Below are 23,450 nucleotides of genomic sequence, written 5' to 3' on the forward strand. Positions count from 1 at the left end.
AACTATCAGACCACTCAAATCAATTTCTTTCCTTACTTTAAATTTACTGTTTTCTGAAACACGTACGTGGTTTTGAAATTCTCCTGGGATCTCCTGGTATGAGGTGTTGTGTGTGCATATGTGTGTGTTTAAGGTGCCCCTTCATAGTTGGATAATTGCATTTGGGGCAAATGCAGCGCATGGACTTACCCCCATCTCACACTCGCCTTAAAAGCCCTAGGAAGGCTGGAGACTGTAGGGGAAGCTGCCTTGGTTGGGCAGAAAGCCACAAGGCTACATGTTTCACACAGACCTCTTATTCCACGTTATTTCCTCTCTATCCTTCTGTTGCCAAACCACCACAGTTCAGCTAATTCCTCCTCGAGCACCGTCTCCCCCAGTGCTGCAATTACAGTGGAGACAGAAATGGAGTCGGAAATGAAGTAACGAGGAGGCAAGAGAGGAGGCCACCATGATTCATCCCTAAAGCATGTTGGGTCATTAAATGTATATATGCGGTCCAGTAGTCACTAATTTTACGCACTAACTCAAAGAAAGGAGGCAGAAATGAAAATTAGGTGTTTTAAGAAAAGCCTGCCTCTGTTGGTCTCTTCTCGAGGAAGCAGCTTGCTTAAGGGGGCATGTGTTTGTTCCAAGAAGAGCGCTAAACCTGTCATCATAAATAATCCCAAGGTATTATTTAGAACATCCATAAGCCAAGCCAAGGAAGAGTCTAGGAATTGTTAACAATGTCTGGTTTTTACACTTTACAGTTAATACACATGATCTTCTTATCTTAGACATCAATACTTTAAAGTATGCTTCAGGCAATATTTGGGCACTTGTCCTAAGTCCTGAAATTTTCCAGGAGAGAAGCGGGAGAAATTATGACATCATAACCCAAGAAATTTTGCTCAGGGCCCAGTTTTATGGAATTTGCTTATTTTGCTTGCTGGTAGTCACCCGACACTGAATTCCACACATTTCCCCTGAAACCAGCTTTTCCTGACTGCTGCACTCCTACCAATTGTAGTGTCATCCTCCTTGCCCCCCAGACTTCCAGTCGTAGCCATTTTTAGCTCGTTTTCTCATGCTCTTTCCCTTCTGCAATTCCCACCCCCATCCCCACTTCCAGCATCAAATTAAGATCTGCTGCTCTTGCCTCTGCCAAAGGGGTCACCATCTCTTCATCCTCACAGCCTTCTCAATAGTTCTATTCTATTGCAGCAGGCTCCCTCCCTCCCCCATCCTCCTGTCCCCATCCTCCTACTCGAATCTCTCCTCCTATGTTCCTTGTGTTAGCAATCACATAAACTGTTTCGAGGGTCTTATTGGAGCAGCATTTCTCATTTTATCTACCTAGATAGCCCTCATCCAATGCTTAAGATTCATTTTCTTTATAATACTTTCCATGATCCCCTAGTTATCTGAACAAGATGCCCCTCTCAGTACTCATAACTATATTAAACTAATGGTGTTTGCCTCTCTCACCACTGTGACTTTGAGGTATAAGATTTTCTATTTTTTTTTCTTTGACTTCTCAACAGTTTACTTAGTACCTGACCTATAAAGGGCATGTCAAAAAATTGTTTTGTTAAATGGATGCACTTTCTCATTTAAAATTCAGCAGTAGGTTCATTGCCACCAAGAAAGTGCAAACATTTTACACTGGCATTCAAAGACTTCTCCTTCATCTGGCCCTGTTTCTAGCCTTATCATCCACTATGTATTCATTACACACAAGCAAAATCACACCCACTCACTAGTCTCTGCTCTTTCCTGACCATGTAGCTTTATTCTTCCTATACCTTCCACCTGGACCACCCTCTTCCCCTAACCCTCTCTTTACATCCCAGCTCCACACAATATCCTGGTTCCCTCCTTCAAAGGTCATGTCACATACCACTTCCTTTATGTTCCCCAGATGCAGCTACAGCTGTATGAATTCTCTCCTTGGTGTCAACTCCTCTTCAATGGCGTAACTTTACTGCATCTTAAAGCATGGCTGTCTGTATACCTGACATCTCTGTTATTGGAATATGCACCATTTGTTGCAAGGACTGTGTTACTTAGCTCTGTATCACTACAACACCTAACATAGGGATGGGCACATATTCATACCCAATGTGTGCTTATTCTATTTGAACAGATTGTTTGAACCTGGCTTGAAATATTACTTTTATGTATGCTGCTTGGTATCTGAGCCAAGTAGTCAAGTAGAAGCTTGATTTGGAGGAGTTCAGTCGAAAAGGAAAAGGCTTCAGACTTCCCTACAGGTAATGCATTTTCCATTCTCTTCTTCCTGGAGCAATCAAAAGGCATGAATACGTGCGGTGCCTTAACCTCAATAAATATTTAATAAATGAATTTTTTTTGTGGATTATAATTGTTACAATCAATAATGACTTCACTTCTATACACATTTCAAAATTCGCTAAATTCCCAAGATATGCTCTTGGGAAAACCTAGTGGCTCTTGTTTGTTTTAGAAAAAGCATAGATCAAAATTAAATTTAAGGTAGGAATTGATAACTATTCATGTGCTCTCAAATGTGGTCAAAATCAGTCAACTCTCTCTAAATGTTTTTAAATAGGTGAGAAATACTTACTGCCAAGTTGAGGGACAAGCCTCATTTCCTTCCATCTAGGGAAAAGAGAGGAGGTGGCAAATCCTAGGGATTCTTTTGCAAATTTGAATCAGTGGTGAAAGTTTACTGAAATTACGTTAGAAAATCTATAGGCTGTTACCATGGTCTCAGAATTCTCAGGGCTACCACCTGGGCCTCGTGCCTCAGTTGCTACTACTGTCCCCACCACACACACGAGAGTCATTCAAAATCCAAAAATCAGCGAGGTCATTGCCCCTTTGAGTCCTTGTTCTGATTTAAGTTCTGCCTAATATAAAAAACTAAGCAAGATTGGCATTGACCTTGAAATTTATCCAGACAGGCTGAACAAATGGCAATTACATTTTTTCCTATTCCAAGGAAAATAACATTTTGTGCAACAGTACTTGGAGACTGGATTCCATATCCCATCGTTAAGGGATTTTCCTCCAGTGATTGTGAGATGTCCCACTCACCCAACACGTGCATTTCATTGTAGCTCCAAAAAAATTACCAGAGCCTGCCGAAGCAGGTGGGAGTAATGCCTATCCCATTTCTAAGAGACTCCTCAGACCCCTGAGTCTGGGCTGTTAGCCCTTTCTCTGCAAACCCCTCAGAGGATCAGTGAAAAGAATTGCAGTGCAAGAATTTAAAAAATAAAGGATTTGGGTGTCAAGGCATTTGGGGTACAAAATAACCCGTCATCAGGCCATTTTCAACATACATTTTTTCACTGGCTTCCAGACAAACACAACATTATTTCCACATAGGAGTGGGCAGACACCGCCTTAGTCATCTTTTTTGTGCTGGTCAATGGAAAGATCCCAGGGGCAACTTCCAATTTGCCTGGGCACGTTCAAAATTTCTGTGGGTTTCTCTAAATGCACTTTTAATTTAATGATTGCTGAGCACATTTCAGGCACAAGCTAAGGGTCACCCAAATGCAGGCCCAGAGTATGGAAGGGGGGGCTCAGTGGGATTTGACTAGGCCCAGATGCAGGGAGAGTTAAGTGCTGATTTTCTACTCTAGGCTGACCAGTGAGGAGCAGAAATAAAGAGGGGGGAAATACTGGGCCAGATTCATCAGATGAGTGCATTGACTATTTATTTACAAATGTCAAGGGCTAATAACATAAAGGATGTTATTTGCTTTTGCTATTGTGGGAAACGGATTGACTTGTTCAATGTCTCATAGGGAAAATGGCAGCAAAATTGGGATTAGATTTCAAGTTTCCTGAGTCTTTCTATGACTTCTAGAATTGCACTGCCTGTCATATCCTAAAAGTACAGCTAGCCTGGGGAGGATAGAGATGAAGGAGGACATGAAAACTTTCGATTTTCAAACTTTTTGGGACATCTTTCTTGCCCTCCTCATCTGAGTAAGATGCACTCCTCTGTGTCTCCACAGTGCCCCTGTTAACATAGAGCAGCACTGGCCACCTCAGAATGCAACTGACATTTTCCTCATCTACCTCTCCAACCACGTTATAACACTGGAAAAGAAAGATGCCCTATTTCACCTCTCCAGAGCTCAGCACAGTGTTTGACATATAATAGGAACTAAATAGTTGTTGAATTATTGAATCGGCTCATGATTCTGTGTACCTACAGAGAAAAATACTAAGTCAGCTTATTTAAGAGGAGCTTATTTCAACTCAATACACAAAAGAGCATTCTAATCAGAGCCTCCCAGAGTGGGACAGGCAAGGCAGGAAGTAGTGAATTCTCTTTTACCTGAAGCCTTCAAACACAGGCTGGAGAACTACCTGTCAGGGTTACTGGAGAAAAGATGCCTGCTTTGGTAGTCTCCAATTTAGTGATTCTATATCTCTATTCTATTCCAGACCCCAGGCCTCATCATTTATCTGTGAGAAGAGTCTCTAGTGCCACCTTCCTGTAACCTGAGGTACTTTATAAAGGTCTATTTTGGCCTGAGCTGACTGGAGAACTTGCTGATGCTATTTAGCATTGAGCCTCTGCAGTTAAAAACCAAACCAAAACCAAAACAATAGAAAACCCACCCAATTTAGCAGGATTGGTCTACGGTTAGGAAGTAAGCTTAATCTTCCACTATCAAGTTGATTTGAGTTAGAAAAATGATGCTTGCCCCTACCCCAATAGAAGCATTATACAGACACAATAAACAAGGCTCTCAATATATACTAGTAGAAGAAAATATAGAAAAATCAAATCTGAAAACTAATCAGAACCTTATATATTGCCTGACCTAAAATGCTCATATTTAGGCCTCGAAAGGAGACATCTATAATCACACAGCTAGTGCCTGGTAGAGTTGGCACAAAATTCTGCTGATTACAAGTCCAGAATTCTTTTCATTACCCAATGCTGTGAAGCCCACTATAATATAACACTTAATTATACAGGTTCAGGAATACAAGTCGAAGCAGATCCCAAATGTAATAATAGATGCTAAAACTACATATGGGAAAAGCATGCTATAACATGGTTAACTTATGATGTGAATAAATTATAAAGGGATTGATTGCACTCTGTTTTTCCCAGTAAAGACTGAGTTGGACTCCTATATCATGTGGGTCATCTGTGCTGTAAACTCTAAAGCACATGATCTCGTTAAAATCCAAACCAAATGAGAGACATTGGGGCATCAGGGTGTATTGAAAAGGTGAAGTACACAAGCCCTACATTAGGCTTTTCAATATACTAGCTCATTTAAACTGATCAACTCCCCTGCCAAGTAGTTAAACTTATCTCTATTTTTAAAGATGAGCCTGGGGCTCAGAGACATCAAGTGTTTAACCTGTTGTCATACTACCAGTAAATGACAGAGTTAGGATTCAAATACACATCTGTTTGGTTCCCAAGCCCAAACTCTTTCCCAAAGGATCTGGACAGACCAGTCGTCCATGCTTCTTCAAATGAGTTGGACTTTAAATAAGTAACTTTCTTTCTTTGGGTCTTAGATAACCTCTAGTGTCCATTCTAGTTCCATAAGTTCTCTGATGCAATCTCAAATATTCAAGATTTGAAAAGAAGTTCTTATATATATTCTATCCAAAGATAAATAATATAGAACATGAGCACGCACAATATCCAAGATATCTAGCTCACTTTCTTTTCTATTTTGTGCTGGGGCACATTTAGCTAGTTTATTTGAAGGTTGGCAGCAACTGAGGGCCTTCGGTAAAGAAGCAACATATTCACAGTTTCTTTATGTGCATGATGGGCAAGCTTAAGTGAGACATCTACTATGTGCCGGGCTCTGTAAGCAGCTGCAGCTTAAACAGAATTCATCATAAATGTAAGCAGGATTCAGCTAGTGTTGAAAGACGAGGGCCTCAAGTGGATGGGGTCCATCTCAATTCTGTGCACTAGGGCCTGAGACTGTCCCTCTCCCTTTGAGCCAACTGATCTTAGAGGACTCCCTGTGTAGACAAAACAAGATAAAACACTGTGGTGCAGTGAAAATGTCATAGCCTAGGGATCAGGAGACCCAACTCTGCACTGTTTACCGAGGACTTTGGTAAGATGACTTCACCTTCAAATGAGCCTCAGTTTCTTCATTTATAAAATTCAAAATTAGCCACCCTCCTGTATTTACTATCAGAGTGTGTGTGTATGTATATGTGTGTGTGTCTGTGAGAATCCAATCAAATAATGAGTGTCCAAGGGCCCTGCAGATTCCAGGACACTAAAGTATTGAGAGCTGACATTATTATTCTCTCTCTAGCCAAAATTTTGCCTGTCATTTTCACTCCCATTGATTCACTCCCTTCAAAAACAGAGATGAAATTTTTGTTGTTGGTTTTACCTTTATTTTTTTAGCAGTTCCATGGCAGGAAAAGCATGGGTTTTGGTGTCCAGGAATCTGTGTTTCATCCCAGGTAAACCAACTGGCTGGGTTTGTGGCCTTGAGTATGTTTACTAATAAATCTGCCTCTTCTTCAGTTTCCTCATCTGTAAAATGCAGATAATAATACCTCACTAGTGGTGATAGTTGAATTCACAATGACATATCTAAAGAGCCTAATACAGTGTCTTGTCCATAGTGGCTGTTTAATAAACAAATTATAGTGACTGCTATAATTATTTATGACCCGTTTCAAACGGCCAATGACAAGCAATAGGAAAGGAAAGATTCCCCCGGAACCAACCTGCCAATCCCAGCCCTACCAGCCGTTCTGGCTGTGTCACTCACTCGCTGTGGGGATTAGGGCACACAATCAGTGCGAAAGGAACCTGGGAATACTACCACTTGCCATCCTGCTTGTTCCCTGGGTCACCACTTGAGCACTTCTGCTGCCACCCAGCAACTGCCCGGGGGAACTGCATGGATTTAACGAGACAGGTATTTGAAATTTCTAAGAAGCAATGAGGAGAAACATTTTTTAGAAGGCTCCTCCTCAACAATGACAATTTACAAAGACATGAGGGATTAATGCTGGGACTGAGTCAAATGCAAAACTCCTGACACTGATATCCGGGCATCTTCCATTGGATGTGGTATAATTGCTGTAAAACCACCTGGACCTTTTCTTCTCCTCAGTATATCCTTATTATTTTTTTTTAAGAATGCCCAGATAACAATTTCAAATTATAGAATTTAAGTTCTGAAGGATATCTGGAAGATTATAGACTGTGCTCTCATTGCTCTACAAATGTTAAAAAAAATAAAGTTGAGAGAAGAGAGTTAATAGCCAATGTCAGGGAGCTCATTTATGGAAAGTCAAACTGCTAATTGCATACACTATCTACCTGGCCAATGATCCATTCCTTAGAGGCTTCTAAAGAGCAGATTCCCTGTTTTCTGATGACATAAGAAGAAAACCTAAAAATGCTAGCACTTAGAGATTTAGGTCAATCAACAACCTCCTTAGTTGTTTACCCATCTTTAAGTTCCACTCTCTTTGTGCTTGGGGGTCTTGACCACAGTCCCCTAAGACCACAGCTTACATGTGTAAAATGAAGAAGACTGAACTAGACACTCTAAAATCCCCTCCAGCTCCAACAGCGTTATGTTTCTTATCACTCACTCTCATTTATTGAATTATAATAGCACTTTGGTAGAATTTAAACATATCATAATTAACAGTATTTTTTTGTAATAAATTAGAAGAAACAAATCCTGAACTTTGACTCTCTGCCAAGCGTCCCCCAGTCACCATGTCATTCCTCCATGTGGGTTCTCACCGAGACATACCCTACACAGCCACAGGGCTCAGCCCAATCTGTTGAATAAGCCTCTTCTCATTTGTATTTAAGCTGGTACACATAGGTAGGGTCTCCCCTCTCTGAGGTGATCTGTATCAGTGGACATTAGTACAACGCCTAACGAAAAGGTGTCCAAAGCATTAAAAACAAAAAATAATACATGGCTGGTGACTAAGAGATAATTCAGAAAATCACGGGAGAGTCACAAAGGGTGACCTTGATGCCACATATTGTTACGGAGAATGTATGTTTAGGATGGATTTTGATAGGATGACCAAAAATACTGAACTTTGATCCAGAAAGTTTGAGTGAAAGTCTTTTTACTTGCATTTTTGCCTTATGCCTTGTTTTTTGCTGTGTGTTTTTATTTGTGTTTTGTTCTGTGTTCTTAAAAAAAAGAAAAAACTGAGGCTGTTAACTGGGTTATTTCCAAAGATAGATGATCCAAAAAATAGTTATAAGATTTAATTGCTGAGTCTTAATAGTCTCATTCAGTGCAAATGGAAGGAAAATACATTAAATAAGAGAATTCTCCCCATAGAGAGACTAGAAAAGCTAAATTGATGGGGCCTGAAAAGCCAAAATGCAAACATTGATTACAAGTAGCAAGAACAATGTCAAGAGGGCCCAATGTCTGAAAGATCCAAATTCCCTAGCTTCCCAGACTCTGTGCTTTGAATTCCAGAAAGGTTGGGCTCTTTTTCAGAGAACCGATTTCTCTCTTTAAAGCCAAATCCCTGACTTGGATTCCATTTGTACTTCAGAATCCTGCCATTATGATGCTAAAGACCCGAATTATTTCCCCAAAGAAATGCAGTGTCTCTAACACTGATGGCTTTTTTTGTTTTTCAGAGCAACAGATTTTTATAGAACCTCAAACTGGATGCCCTCACACTAAGTACATGGTGAGTGCGGTCTAAGTTTTGAGATGGTTCTCAAGCATTTCCCAGCAGGGATGGGATCCTGCCCTCTGCAGGAATTGCTAGGCAACAACTTCCTAAGGAGGTATTTCTCATTTAAATATAACCTCCTGGCAACCAAATATTTATCTAGAAGAAATTGGGAGTGGCCCTGTCCAATCAGGCACCTGGGTTCAGTCCATTACTCAAAAATAACAGGATTGTGGCATTTGGGGAACGCCTCCTCCCAGATGTTTGCCAAGAAATAGTTTAGCAATCCCCCACCATCCACCCATCCTTGTCAACACGCCTCCTGGGCATTATGAGTGAGTGGACAGCACCACACCCAAGATCAAATCCAGGGCATTCTTGGCCCTGATCCCCAAAGGCAAAGTCAAGAGCATGCACGACAAAATCCTTGCTTGCTGCCCAGTTTATCACAGTATGTGATGTAACTTGATCCTTGCTGAGGATGGTAGGTCAATAAACACCAGGGCAATTTTGTTTCCAGACTTTATTTCTATCCAAGCAAATCTCAAGTGACTTTGCCCCACTGGAGTCTGAGACCATTAATCAGTGTTGCCCACAAGAGGGTGATACTCAGAATCTCATATAAGACCTCTCCTTTCCACACTTATGTCAAGCGTTCAACACCTCTCACCAGAAATGACTCAAAGATCTGATCAAACTTTTCTCAGTGCTCCAATTCATCTCACATACCACTACCTGTTCTATTCATTTACTCACCGTTCATGGAGTACACAGCAATGTGCCTGACACATACTAATGTTGTGCTACAGGCCATAGGGACCCAAAGATACATAAAGGTTCTCTGCTCTAAAATCTTTATAACTCCCATTGGCCAATCAAAATATGTACACGCTCCTTATCCTACAATTCAACACCGTCCATGAACGGGTTCTCCTCTTTATCCCCACTCTCTCTGTACTCCAGTCACCTAGGAGACTAGCCATGGTTCCTGAAACAACTTTTCACACTCTTGTATCAACACGTCTTTTGATAGTACTCTTCCCCCAGCCTATGAAGCACCTTACTGTTCTCTACCAAAATTCATCAGTCTGTTTTCTCTTTAGCAACAATTTCCACCCTTAAAAAATAATTGCCTGTTCTGTGCTCCCACAGTACATTGCTTCTACCTCCTGTTAAGGTTTGTCATGTTACGTGTTATATGGAAATTAGTTTTCTAGATATTTACTCTCCCTGTCTCCAATTAGATCTCAAGTTATTTGAGGGCAAGGCAAGTCTATAATTCACTATTCCTTCCCTACAGAGATGACTAGGCTATTGTCCTCCATTTATTAGATCACCACATTAAAACTATCACAACTAAACCTGGTTTCCAGGATCTGGGTGCAGCAATATCCAATTTACCATGCAGGAGGAAAACAGAAGGAAAAAACACAATGACAGTAACTACATGAAATAGCTGAAGCAACTTTTTAACTCAGAAAAGTCGAGGAATATTAATTATCTAAAATTTTTAATTATAAGTTAGGTTTTGCTCTAGAACCAACTACTTCTGCCTGCTGCTCCAGTATCAAATGGTACAAAATATAATCCTCGATGTTTTAAGTAGCCACGTATTGGGTTTAAGGTAACTTCTCTATGGACACCTGTAGAGTCATCCCTTCTTATATATGCCTCCTGCTTGGTGTGAATTGGGGGATACCATCTTGTTCCTAGGAGCATTTTAACATGTGCTTTTCCTGCTCGCAGAAATAGATCCCCTATCTCCCATTAATAGGGTTCAGGCTCTCTCAAATCAACTCATCAAGCTCCTATTCCCACCAGAAAACAGGGTCCAGCTCTCTTTTAGTTTGCCTCTGAGTAACAAGCCTAGAGTTGAGTGAATAGTTAACATTCCTCTCCTGTCGAACTTACAGTCCAGACCTGTAATCCTAAGTGCCCCACTCAGTGACTCAGTAGCTTCTTAAGTAGTAGCTATCTACTAGCATTTTGCAATACCTTAAAGGATACATGTAGAGTGCCATCTTCCTAATAAAAGCAGAGAACATTGAAAAGCAGAAGGAGGGGCTGGCCCAGTGGCACAAGCGGTTAAGTGCACGCACTCTGCTGCGGCGGCCCGGAGTTCGCCAGTTTGGATCCCGGGTGCACACCGACGCACTGCTTGGCAAGCCATGCTGTGGCGGCGTCCCGTACAAAGTGGAGGAAGAGGGACATGGATGTTAGCCCACGGCCAGTCTTCCTCAGCAAAAAGAGGAGGATTGGCAGATGTTAGCTCAGGGCTGATCTTCCTCACAAAAAAAAAAAAAAGCGGAAGGAAACTAATGTTTGGAGCACCTATGGCAGTCACTAGCTTGGTACTTCTCACGTGTTCTCATGTAATCCTCACAACTCTGTAGGGTGGATATTATTAACCCTCTTTTAGAAATAAGAACACAAGCCTCAGAAAAGGTACGTAGCAAAGCCAGTAAGTGACAGATCTGGGATTGGAACCACGGTCTGTGGAATCCTGAAACACGTGAGCATTTTACTACACGAAACTGCCACCCCCACCATCCCCAACCTTCAGGAGTTGGCAGGACCTCTTCTCCTGTTCTAAGGCTCTATTAGTGAGGATAAAGTTTGGCTGCATATAACAGAAAAATCCCAACTGAGTTGACCCACACATTCTCTCTGGGTAAAAGAAGATCAGAGGGGAGCCGTGCAAGAGTGGGAGGGCAGCTCCACAGAGTCATTCAGAAGCCAGGATCCTTCCAGCCTCCCCCTCTGCCTTTGCTGTTATACTTCAGTGCTAGTCTGCTTGTTGGGTAATGCAGTGCTTTAATTTTTCTTTGATTTCAGTTGTTCCCAGGGTTTCTTATCCTGAGTCCTATGGAGTGCATAAATATTTCTGTAAATAATGATTAATTTGAGGAGAAAATAATGGTGCCACATTATCTTAGTTCCTGAGAGAGTATTTGGGGAAGGAACGGATGAGAAGCCAGGGAGTTACTCCACAGGAAAGGCAACAGACTGGACTGTTGTTCAATAACCTGTCACCTCAATTCCACCTAACGGAAATGCTTTGCTTTGTGTTTTTAAAACTATATTTTGGTGAGGTACACACTCTGTTGGATGGATAATCTAGTAGTCAGGCACATCTATATGAAGAATAATTTAACCTACTTTGTGCTTGGCTGGGTGTTTTTAATAAAGAGAGAAATAAGGAATGATATGAAATAAAAAATATGAAGTACATGGCTGAGTGCAGAGAGTTTGGACTAAGTGAAGAGCAGAGGAGTAAAAAAGAAGAGAAAGAAGAAGATGTCAGTTGAAGCTGGGAAAAAGTAGATCAAGCATCAACTCTGGCCTACTTTCTCTTCTCCCGTTCCATCCTTTCCTTGGGTCTACAAAATAAGTCTACAAAAGTCCAAGTTCTGCCACCAATGTTAAACTTTGCCAAAACAAAAACTGTCATTGGTCACAGTATTTCTTCACTGCTGACAAGGAGTTCTCATTGTTCTTGTTTCATGGGAGCAAAACTAGAAAGAACATGATAAAATCTTGGTTAATCATTGGCCCATGAGATGGGCTTCAAGATCATATAATTTAACCCCTTTCATGTTACATGGGGGTAAATTAAGGCTCTGAGAGGGGAAACAATTTTCTTTCAAGGACACACAGAAAATTGAAGGCAGAATAGAGACAAGAATTCAGATTTTCTTATTTTCAGCCCAGAAGTAGAGTCTCCACGTTGCATTTCTAAGCAGTCACATTCATTTAAATAGGATTAACAAGGGCAATGCTCTTCTTTATGAGAGTGAATGAGCTAAAAAGAGAGCATCCCCAACCCCACCCTGCCTCTCCATGCCTACGCTCATTCCAGTCACCTCCCAATTTCCTGCTGCCTCCATTTCTTAACCTAAAACACTCCTCAAGAACTCAAGTGAACTTCACAGGTCACTTAGTTTGGAGTAAAGTGCCACAGCATCAAGATGCACATCTGATTTTAATCCCCTAAGTCTGTTTCCATCATCACTGATAAAGCCTTGTGTTTATATAATACCTTTCTCCAAGAAGCCCAAGGTGATTTATGAACATTATCTCATTACATAATAAGTAATTATCCTAAGAGATAAGTGGGCAATTTTATTCATTTTATACACTGAATCTGACCCACTTCCCAGCAGTTCCAGAGACGGCCCCACGGTTTAGAGAAAGGGCTTTCAAACTAGTTTTAACTGTGAAGCCCATCACTCTCCAGTGAATGCCAGTGCAAGTAACAGATAAAAGCAGAATTACTCTAACTCCTCCAAAATATCCATAGCTTTTCGACATCTAAATACAAAGCTCCCTCAGGTCCTTCTTATTTAGCAGGCCACGTGGGCCTATTTACAGTTCCTCAGAAGTCCCAGCCCCCCTCCCTCCTTTCCACATATTCTTCCCTCTCCCCAGAACACTCTCTCCATAGCCCCCTTCACCTTGTCAACTCCTACTCATCTTTCCAATCTCAGCTCCAGAATTCCTTCCTCAGAGAAGCCTTTCCTCATCTTCATCCTCCAATTTAGGCCCAACTCCTGTGATAAATACTCTGATTTCCTTCATGCGGTAGGCTACCTCTCAGATGGCCTCCAATCATGTCTGCTTCCTGATATTCATGCCCTGATGTGCTAGTTTCCACTTGACTGTGGGCTGGATTTAGCGACTTGCCTCTAGTGAATAGAATGTGGCAGCGGTGATGAAATGTCACTTCCAAGATTAGGTTACCTAAATTCTGTGGCTTCTCTTGCTCAACCTCTCTTGCTCCCTCTGAGGGAAGCCAGCAGCCATATTGTCAGTAGCCTTAGGGAAAGGCTCATACGGCAGGAACTGATAGCTCTGGCCACCTCCCAGGGAGGACTTGCGCCTGCTGACAACCACATGAGTGAGCTTGAAAGTGATCCTCCCCTGGTTGAGACTTGAGATGCCACAGCCCCAGTGACACCTTGATTGAAGCTTTGGAGAGATCCTGAACCAGAGGACCCACCTAAGCCACACCCGTTTTCCCGACCCAGAAACAGAGGAATAATAAATGTTTGTGATTTTACATTACTAAGTTTTGAGGCAAGTTGTTACATAGCAATAGATAATTCACACTCCCCATATGTCTCTCCTTCAAAGCACTATCACTGTTATAATTTTATACTTACTGGTACGATTATTTGATAACTGTTTAATAGCCCTTTGACTGTGAGCTCCATGAGGGGAGAAACTCTCTCTTTATCACAATGGTATCTCGGTACCCAGCACAGCAACTGGCAATGGCAAGTGCTTAATAAATATTTGCGTGAATAGTTTATCCCAATCATCATCTTTTCTCATAGTCATTCAGGCACCCCAAATAACAAACATGAAGTGCATCTTCCACTTGTAGGCTCACAGTCCTTCCCTCCTCCTCCCTCTCCCACACCAGGAAAACTCAATCCAGTTATCACATGCCAGAGATGCCCCTTCAGCCATGTCTTCTCACATCTAAGCCCTCCTTTTCTTACCCACTGGCCCAGATCAGGTCCTTATAATTTCCCAACTCTACCATTAGAGAATCTCTTCCCTAGCTGGTCCCTTTCTCCAGCTTCTGTTTTCTCCAAACCGTCTCTTACATTGTTGCCACACTTATCATTCTGAAGCAAAATGCCAATTGTTTTAGGCTTCTCTCCAAAAACATTCAACATCTCAGATCCTAATATGACTAAAACCAAAATTCCTCATATTATTATTCAAAACCACTCAGAAACTTCCACCATACCTTCTCAACGGCTGGGACCCAGCCCCATGGAGACCTGGCATGATCACATCAGTTGGGCATTTGTCTACTTATGCCTACACTGCCCTGCTCCTCCCTATCTCTCTGCCCAAATTCTGTTCATCTTACGAAGACCTGCTCAGATTCCACCTCCTCCATAAGCCCTTCTCATACCTCCCTGTGGAAATTCTCTCTCCCTCTCCTGTGCCCACGACACTGTTGGCTTTCCACTGGAGCACTAACGAAAGCCTGGTTAAAGCGTGAGTGTGTATGTGTCTGCCTTCCCAGGAGCCCGTGAACATCTTGGGGACAGAGTCCATGTCTCGTCACTTTGTCGTGCACAATACCTGCCACCTGGCCAGAGCTCAGGCAAGACTCACTGAATGTAATCAAATTACTACCTGGAAAGAACATACCTTTAGGGGGCCACTTTTTATCGTCATAGTGCTGCTGGGAGGGCAGATTATTAAATCAGTGGCTTTTTTTTTTTTTTTTAAAGCAAAGACCACAAACCACCTTTGAAGCCAAGAAAAAGATGTGATTGGAGGGAAATAAATCAGTACCTTTAATCCTCCACTGAGTTTGGAAAAACAACAAAATGCCAGCTTCCACCAGATCATTTCTTTTTAATTAAAAGTTAGCCAGATTCTTTTGGAGCACTCAATTTTCTGGTCAGGTCAACAAAAAGTAACCCATTCCCTTCCCAACCCCTCCCTCATCCTCCCACCCCCATCCCAGAGTTAGGCAACCTTGGGGGCGGCATACACTTCAGCTGTTTGCTCTGCACACATAATTAGATTGTCTAGACAGGAGATGTTGCTGGAGCAATAGGAAAATATTTTACAAGGTGTTCCGCAGAACCACACTTATAACAGTGATTAGAACGCACTGCCAGACGCGAAGCCAGCAGAATCAGCCTGGGTCACGAGCTGGTTTCACCCAGAGCAGAGGCCCTTTGAAGCTCTTGTCTAAGGAAGAGATGCCAAATTAGAACTCTGAGGGCACGGAGCAGCTAGCTGGCCTTTGGATCCAAGGGAACAAGGCTGAGGTGATGGAGTCTTGTCTGGGATACCCTCCACCCACCCCCCACGTGCTGACACTCAGTCAACAGGGGGCAGCTCCTAGCTCCTCCTTTCACCAGCGTCTCTATAAACAGGATGAGGGAATGACCACCACAAGCAGTTTCCCCAGCCTTGCTTCTGCGGCATTGCCTATCCCTTATATTATGCAGAATGCAAATTTCACACAGCATGGAGAGATAAATGTGCAACGCCTACTCTTGCTGGAAGACCTTTCTTGGCCTGACCTTCCTGCTCAGCTTTTGTTGACATATCAATGTGACAGCAACAATATTTTCTGGCAGAAAACCTCTTTGAGACATTTTTCACAGGAGTAATTGATTAGGTAAAATCATTTAGTCCTCTGAGATGAATGACTTTGGGAAAATTGCTACACCAACAGAGTAACATAAAAGCGCAGGGTTTCAAGACAAAAAAAAAAGAAAGTTAGAGATTTTATAAACGAGGAAACTGAGGTTCAACGAGGGGTGAGGACTTAATATCAAGAAAGTGGATCAGGACTCAGGTCCCTGAATCCTAAACTAGTGTCTTTCTACCAAACCTACTATAAAAGCTTGCATTCTTTAAGTGCTTACTGCATACCAGATATTTTTCTAAGCATTTTATATATATTACCTTATTTAATCTTTAACACAGACTAATGAGATAGATACTACTACCCTCTCTAGTTTATAAATGAGGAGACTGAGGCATGGGCTGTTGTGTGACTTGCTCTAAGTCACTCAGAAGCAGATCTAGGATTGGCTCCCAGGCAGCCTGACTTCAGACCTGCTCCCTAAACCCTAGACTATCTACACTGTACATTTTCACTATAGAGTTCAGATGAGAACAAAGGTAAAGAAATGAGGTGCATTTACTCTCAAAAATTACAATGCATTTGAGGACTAGTAGGAATTAGGTGCATGACAAAGGGAGCATTTCAAATCAGAGGATCTCATGTTTTAGACCCCACCACCAGCTACAGTCATGCATCACTTAATGACAGGGATATGTTCTGAGAAATGCAACATTAGGCAATTTTGTCATTTGTGAACAAGATAGAGTGTCCTTACACAAACCTAGGTGGTATAGCCTGCCACACACCTAGGCTATATGGTACTAATCTTATAGGACCACTGTTGTATATGTGGTCCATCGTTGACCAAAACATCATTTTGTGGCACATGGCTGTATTTATATGATTATATGCAAGTGAGTGGTCAAGTGAGTGGTCACTTGACCACTCAGAATCAGTTTCCTCATCATTATCTCTGTGGGCATATTAAAAAAATGGGAGAGTTGACAAGTAAATATGGGTTTTTAGAACTCTTTAAGTGACAACTTACTTTATTTTGGCAGTTTACAAGTTATAAAACACTTCCACATCTATCATTTAAATCTACAATGACCTATGAGTTAGGCCTGGCAGTGATTTTTATTATTGACATTTTATAGATTGGAAATTGAGAGCCCAAGAATTAAAGTGAATTGCCCAAATTCAAACAGCATGAAAATCGGTGTGGTTAAGCTTAGTCATAACTTTACCCTTATGGTTAATCTCATAGAAGCCTAGTCTTTCCCTCCTTCCTCCACTTTTCTGGGAGTTTAGAGATACAACAGGATTATGAAAATTGGTTTTTAATTAAAATCTGGGAATGAATCCAATTACGATAGAAATAAGATTTAGGATTCCCATCTCAGATAAGGAATGATAACAAAAGCTATGTACTAGCAACTCGTTACCCTGGAGGATAAACCAGGCCGTTTGCCATTTCCTGGTTTTGTCTCTGGTGAATGCTCTAATCCAAAGAGAATCTGCTTTCATCTCACAAATAAATGATCCATAGCCTTCAGTTGTCTCTTGCCATCACTCTCTCCCTTCACATTAAGCCGAAGGCAAACAGAGAATAAAGCAAAATGACTGTGTTTTGTAAGCACCAGTATGTGGGATACGCTGACACACGTCCTGCTAAGTTCCTATAGTCCTCTTCATGGTTGCTTAACAGAAGCCGAAGCTACGTTAACAGGAGAGGTTATCTTCACCCAAATGGACAGAGAAGAGGAAAGGAGAGGGGAGAGGATGTAAAAACAGAGGGAAGATCATAGAGAGAAAAAAGGGAAGGGGTTGGGGGGAGAGCGAAAGGGGCAAAGGGGCACATGTGTGCAGTGATGGATGGCAACCAGACTTTTGACGGTAAACACTTTGCAGTCCATACAGAAGTCAAAACATAATGATGTACACCTGAAATTTATATAATGTTATAAACCAATGTGACCTCAATAAAAAATAAATAAATAAATAAATAAAGGGTCAAGTTCGTGAAAGGCAAAGAAAGACTGAGGAACTGTCATGGATTGGAGAAGACGAAAGAGACGTGACAAATGATGCCATGTCCATCCTGGAATAGAAAAGGCTTTTAGTGGGACAATTGGAGAAATCTGAATAAAGTATATAGATTAGTTATTGTATCAATAAATTTCCAGGTTTTTATTTTTGTATTATGGTTATATAAAATGTTTACATTTGGAAAGACAGATTGAAGGGCATATGGGAGATCTTTGTACTATCCTTACCACTTTTTTGTAAGTCTAAAATTATTTCACAAAATAATTTTAAAAAAATGAAAGAGAGAAGGAAAGGGAAGAGAGAGAAAGAAGGAGATTAAATACTATTTATCCAAAGAAAAGAACACTGGACAGGGGGTTACAAGAATTGATTTTGAAACCTAGCTCTAATACTAAATAGTTAATGGTGCCTGTATCCCTGAACCCCTTTTGGTCTCACTTCCTCATCTATAAAACATAGTGAATGAGCCCTATTTATTCCTGGATGCTGAAGGTCACATGGCACAGGGGAGGTAAAAGCTCTTGGCAAACAGTGTCAGCATTACCACCTACAGCCAGGGTAGAGGGGAGAGGAGTGTTATGTTAAATCATTGCATTTTCTTATAATAAGGGAATTTGCTCAGACACTGTCCAGGCTTTCCTCTGGAGTCAGTTTACGATTATTTATCAGCTGATTATCCCTTGCTTCCTCCTCCTTTCTCTGCCTGCTGCTGCCTGATCTCTGCCCTTATAATGGTGACTTAATGCCCAACCAAGAAGGGCCAATTGACTTGGAAATAAAGATAACAATCAAATTAATCTACTTAGTCCCATGTTAACAAAAGCTTTTATCTGGGAGAAAAATCAGAACTTGGTAACACCTGATATCTATGAGGCACATTACAAAGTGCTTTCAAGCTATCTCATTAGAGCCTTACAATCAGATTATTAATGAAGCAGAATGACAATTAATACGAATGACCTTTTGCTGGATGAGGAAACAAAGTTAACAGTTGTTAAATTGGGACTGAAACCCCGGACTCTACTCCTCGTCCAGAACTCTACTATAGAGGTTTTCTAAAAAACTGAGCAGAACTTAAAAAACTACCCCTTCATCACACTGTGTTCCTACCTCTGGGGGGCCCAAAGAAAGCCCTTTAACATTTTACAGCATGCCAGCTGCTGGCACAGGCTTTCTCACTCCAACCCCAGAATGCAAATCTGGATAAAGCCACACAAGTTAATTAGGAGGGCTGGAATTACATCAACTCTCTGTGGTAATAATTGGGTGCCTCATGGGAAATAAAATGAAACATGCCATAAAGAATGAAATTTGTCTGGTAAAACTAACAAAAGAAGGGAGGTGAAGGATGAGAGAATGTGGGAACAGTGTGAATATGCAGATTTCTTTTCTTTCAGAATGGAGGTTTAATATACAGTATTTAAGATGGCATATCAATTGGAAGCATATTATTTAAACAAATAACCATTGAAGTAATTAATAAGGATGATTATAAGCAACTTTTTAAAAAAGTGAATGATGGAGAAATATGAAAAGAAAATGCAAGAAGTGGGTTGTTAATGTAAATGGATTTATATTTGAGAGTCAATAAATAACGCTCAAAAAGATAGGATTAAGAATACTATGTTAAGTTACACTTATAATCACTGATAGAAAAACATAGACTATAAACCTTCTTGTTAAAAGAAAAATACATTCAACAGAAAGCAAAGAAAACATAGAAAATATGGCAATATATTTAGAAAAAAACAATAATATAAAAATCAAGATGGGAGAACTAAGACCACAATTGTCACATCAATTTGTATAAATAGGTTAATCTTACCAATTAAAAGAAAAGACCCCTAGGTTGGATCACAAAGTAAAATTCAAATTATATGTTGTATATAAGAACACACAAAAAAAGAGACTCAGAATGTTTAAAGTAAAGAAAGGCAAAAATATATGAAGAGAATTCAAAGAAAAAGGACATAAGCTTTGCAATATTCGAAAGACAAGACCAGAAACAGGCAAAGCATTAAAGGAGACAAACTTTATAGTGAAAAAAAATTATGATCTAAAATAAAGATTCAACATCTATAAATTTTCCTACATCAAACAAGATAATATCAACATTCATAACATAAACTCACAAATGTAAAAAAACCAACCATAGTAATTAAGGAAAATTGAATTCTCCTCTCAGTCTATAACAGATGAACTAGCAAAAAAATTAACTAATAAATAGTCAAAGACAGAGAAGACATAAATAACTTAATGATGGTGGATCTAAGTACCATTTATCCAATTCTATACACAGAAAGCAGAGACTGCACTTTCAAGTATTTATGAAATATTGATACAAATTAGCTATTTAAATGTAAAAACATTTAGTAAATCCTAAAGAGTAGAAATAGTGGAGAAGACATTCTTTAAACATAATGTAATAAAACTAGAAATTAATAACACAACTCAAGGGAGTAAAAACCCTTCCAACTTAAAAAAAATGTTACCTGAATGTATTCTTGAATCAAAGAGGAAACAAACAAAAATAATAGTGTATATGAAATATAATAAAACATTATTATAGGGCCGGCCCCGTGGCTTAGCGGTTAAGTGCGTGTGCTCCGCTGCTGGTGGCCTGGGTTCGGATCCCAGGTGCGCACCAATGCACCACTTTTCCGGCCATGCTGAGGCCGCGTCCCACGTACAGCAACTAGAAGGATGTGCAGCTATGACATACAACTATCTACTGGGGCTTTGGGGGGAAAATAAATAAATAAAATTAAAAAAACCAAAAAAAATACCATTATTATATATCTAAAAAAGCATAATTAAAGAAAACTTAACATCCATAAAACTTACATATCTAACAAAAAACTCTAAATGAGTTAAACTTTCAACTGAAGAGGTTACAAAATGCAGAATATATACAAATAGAGCAGTAGGAAATAATAGATAAATGTAGAAAATAATAAATGAGAAAACAAAAGCATTATTCTATTCTATTATTCTATTATGAACAAGTAAACTCAAGAGGTGGTACTTTGAAATCAATCAATTAATCAACTAACCATTAACTAATTAAATCCCCACACAAGGAAAAAGGGTATTACATATAAAATAGTCTTTTATTATTCTTTTAGTCATCTCTTTTCTCACTTTTCTCAGATCAATGAAAATTTACAAACCTGAATAAAACTGAGTTATTTTTCTAGTGAAATAGAAATTACTGAAACTAACCATAAAAGAGAGAAAGTCTAAATATGCCAATACCATAGAGAAAATTGAGAAAGTTGTAGTGCTACTCCTCCTTAAAAAGCACTAGGTCCAGGTGTGTTCATGGGTGAAATATACCAATCTTCTAAGTAACATAAAGCTATTTCTTTATCTGATCAGGTCAATAGAGAAAAAAGGAAAACTTTGTTTTTCAAGAAAATTAGCTAACATTGTTACCAAAACCTGTAAAGATAGCTCAGTAGAAGAAAACTATATATCAATAAAATTTATATTAATTCAAAAAACCCTATCAATAATTGCAATGAATATTCAATGGCATATTAAATAACGATATAATAATACCAAATGGGATTCATACCTGGAATGTAAAACTATGTTTCAATATTAAGAAATATGAGACATAATTCACTACGTTAAATAGATCTAAGGAGAAGTATACAGTCATCTCCAAAGGTGATACAAAAAAATCTTAGCATTTGCTAAAATTCAATATCTAGACATAGGTTCCCAGCAGACTGGCCCTCCTGAAGATAATGACTAGAAATTCTGCACAAAAAAAAAAAAAAAAGACCCACGTCTTTCCTCACAAAAATTCTACCTTATGGCTTTAAAGAGTAAATGAAGGAAGTCTCCACAATGTCTGGGAGGAATAAATTCAAAAGTACTCAATATACCAAGAACCAAGAAAATGTGACCCATTCTTAAGAAAAAGGGCAGTCAGTAGAGGCAATCTCGAGATGACTCAGAGGTGAAATTATCAGGAAGAACTTGAAAGCAATTATTATAATGATGCTAAGTGAGGTAAAGAAAACTACACTCATAAAGAATAAAAATATATGAAATCTCTTAAGAAAAATAGAAAATATAACAGAGAACTAAGTGAATATTTTAAAACAAAAAGTACAACACTTGAAATTAAAAAATACTTGATGGACTTAACAGCAGAATGAAATGACAAAGGAAAACATCAGTGAACATGAAGTTAAATGAATAGAAATAGAAATTGTCAATCTGAAAACGAGGCAGAGAAAAGATTGGAAAAAAATAGAGACTCAGAGACCTATGAGACAATAACAAAATGTCTAACATACATGTAATTGAAGTATCACAATAAAAGAGAGAGAATAGGACAGAAAAAAATGTTTAAAAAAGTAATAACCCCAAACTTCCTAAATTTGTTGAAAGACATAAATTTATAAATGCAAGAAGCTCAGGGAACCCCAAACAAGATAAATATTTAACACACACACACACATACACACCCCTAGGCACATCATAGTCAAATTTCTGAAAGCTAAACATAACATTTGAAGGCAGCTAGAGAATATAGTGAGGAATAGGAATGACTGTGGACTTCTCTTCAGAAATTACAGAGGCCGGAAGACAGTGGAACAACATCTTGAGTGTGCTGAAAGAAAAAAATGTCAAGTCAGAATTTTCCAACCAGAGAAAATAGTCCCACAGAACGAAGGCTAAATAAAAATGTTTTCTCCCCAAAAAAAGAAAATAGAAAATTTATCTCCAGTAGATTATACTACAAGGAATGCTAAAAACTAATTTTTCATGTGGAGGGAAAATGATATCCAAGAGAAATGAATCTTCTGGAACAAATGAAGAGCATCAGAAAGGAAAACATCTGCGTAAATATAAAAGACAATTTTATATCCTAATTTCTTTGAAATACATATGATTTCTTAAAGCAAAATTCATCACATTATCTTGGGTTTAAAAGACACATAGAAGTAAAATGTACAACAACTGAAGCATAAGAAGCAGTGGAGGGGGATGTAAATGGTGCTATATGTATATTGTATTTACATGCAATATGTATGTAAATGCATGTATTTTTTTATCTTCTGTATATTATGATGTTTTGACATCTTAAGAAAACCTTTCTGGCTGGGGAGAGACTGCCCCTCTCATGGCCAGCTGGTTCTTAGAGATACAAAAGGGCTCAGCCCAGAACACACCTTTGATAGGCAAATTAAACAATCCAGAGCCGTACCTCCTCTGTCTGGTCCATATATCCCATGAGGCAATACTCCTCTGCCTTAATCAACCCAGGGCTAGGTATCAGGCAACAGTGGACCACCCTGTAGCGTAAAGCCCACCAAAATTATTCAAACTAGCCAATCCTAAACTGTTTACCCTGCCCTGCCTTGCCGTTCCTATGGAAACTCCAACAATGCCACGGCCTAAGTTCTCTCCTAGCTCCTGCCCCTTCCTGACTCCTGACTGACCACTAGTATCTTCCCCTGTGGCCCTGCATGGCATGTGGTGACCCCTTTTCTGGGACTTGTGAGTACCGTAAACTTCCTTCCAAGCCTTATTCTTGTTTCCTCCTCTGGCCACACTGACTTTATCATACCATATTCAACATTTACATTCTCAGAACAGTATGTTTACA

The 23,450-nt window shown here is 39.8% G+C and overlaps 1 protein-coding gene across 1 annotated transcript in view; it reads right to left on the reverse strand.

Moving 5' to 3' along the window:
• The window catches only part of TPRG1 (tumor protein p63 regulated 1), a 106,204-nt gene that overhangs the window by 42,907 nt on the left and 39,847 nt on the right, over positions 1-23,450 (reverse strand). The gene's annotated exons all lie outside the window — the stretch shown is intronic.

This window comes from Diceros bicornis, chromosome 15 (assembly GCF_020826845.1).
Source record: "Diceros bicornis minor isolate mBicDic1 chromosome 15, mDicBic1.mat.cur, whole genome shotgun sequence".
NCBI lineage: Eukaryota > Metazoa > Chordata > Mammalia > Perissodactyla > Rhinocerotidae > Diceros > Diceros bicornis.